Source organism: Malania oleifera, chromosome 7 (genome assembly GCF_029873635.1).
Source record: "Malania oleifera isolate guangnan ecotype guangnan chromosome 7, ASM2987363v1, whole genome shotgun sequence".
NCBI classification, from domain to species: domain Eukaryota; kingdom Viridiplantae; phylum Streptophyta; class Magnoliopsida; order Santalales; family Ximeniaceae; genus Malania; species Malania oleifera.
The window spans coordinates 80,718,172-80,719,477 of NC_080423.1; the positions used below are offsets into that span (position 1 = coordinate 80,718,172).

The following is a 1,306-nucleotide window of genomic DNA, read 5'->3' on the forward strand; positions in this document are numbered from 1 at the left end:
CATATGGCGATGTTTCTGGAGATTTGTGACACTGTGAAGATTAATGGTGTTACTAAAGACACCATTAGACTGAGATTGTTCCTTTTTTCTTTGAAGGACAAAGCAAGAGGTTGGTTACAGTCTCTACAATCGGAGAGTATCACTAGTTGGCAAGACATGGCAAAAAAATTTCTAACTAAATTCTTTCCACCTACAAAAACAGCCCAACTCAGGAGTGAAATTGGTCAATTCAAGCAACATGATTTTGAATCACTCTATGAAGCATGGGAAAGGTATAAAGATTTGATTCGACGCTGCCCACAACATGGATTGCCAGATTGGTTGCAGATTCAGATGTTCTATAATGGGTTAAATGGGCAAACTCAGACTTTAGTTGATGTTGCATCTACGGAAACTTTGATGTCAAAGACACCTAAGGGTGCTACTGCTCTTTTGGAAGAATTGGCCTCTAACTATCAACGGCCAACTGAAATAACTATGGCTAAGAAAGTTCCTAGATTTCATGAAATGGAGCCGTTTGCTGCACTTTCAGCTCAAGTCACTTCTTTATCTCATCAGATTTCAGCTTTGACAACCCAGAGGATACCACAAGGTGCAGAATATGTGGCAACTACAGGTAGGACAAATTTGAGCAATGAAGCGAGTCAAGAACATGTTCAATACATCAACAATCAGAACTACAACTATCAGGGTGATCCTTTGCCACAATATTACCATCCAGGGCTTCGGAATCATGAGAATTTGTCTTATGGAAATACAAGGAATGTGCTGCAACCTCCTCCAGGACTTGATAGTCATCAAGGTGAGAAGAAGATGTCACTTGAGGATGCCATGATATCATTTGTTGAGGAGACAAAAGCAACGTTTAAAAAGACCGATTCACAGCTGGACAACATTGAGACTCATTGCAGCAATATGGGAGCTACTATAAAGAATCTTGAAATTCAAATTAGGCAATTGGCCATGACCATCAATACCCAATAGAGAGGAACTTTTCCCAGCAACACCAAAGTGAATCCTAAGGAACAATGCAAGGCCATCACACTTAGGAGTGGAAGAGAAATTGAGAAATCACCATCAAAGGAAACCATGTCCACCCTTACCAGTTGAAAATAATGGCCAAGACAAGAATAAAGTGGAAGAAGATGAGATTGTGGATGACACTCCAAGAGAGATGGACACGCCTCCTACAATTTCATTTCCTAACAATCCTCCTATTCTCTCTACTCCACTTCCTTATCCTCAATGCTTTCAAAAACAAAAATTAGATAAGCAATTTTCTAAGTTTGTGGATATTTTTAAGAAA

At 39.5% G+C, this 1,306-nt stretch overlaps 1 non-coding gene across 1 annotated transcript; it reads right to left on the reverse strand.

Annotated features, from left to right (window-relative positions):
- Window positions 1-204: 204 nt before the first annotated feature.
- On the reverse strand, window positions 205-311 carry LOC131161044 (small nucleolar RNA R71). Its single transcript, XR_009138206.1, has one exon. It is a non-coding gene; the product is annotated as a small nucleolar RNA R71 (small nucleolar RNA).
- Between the last annotated feature and the right edge of the window lie 995 nt (window positions 312-1,306).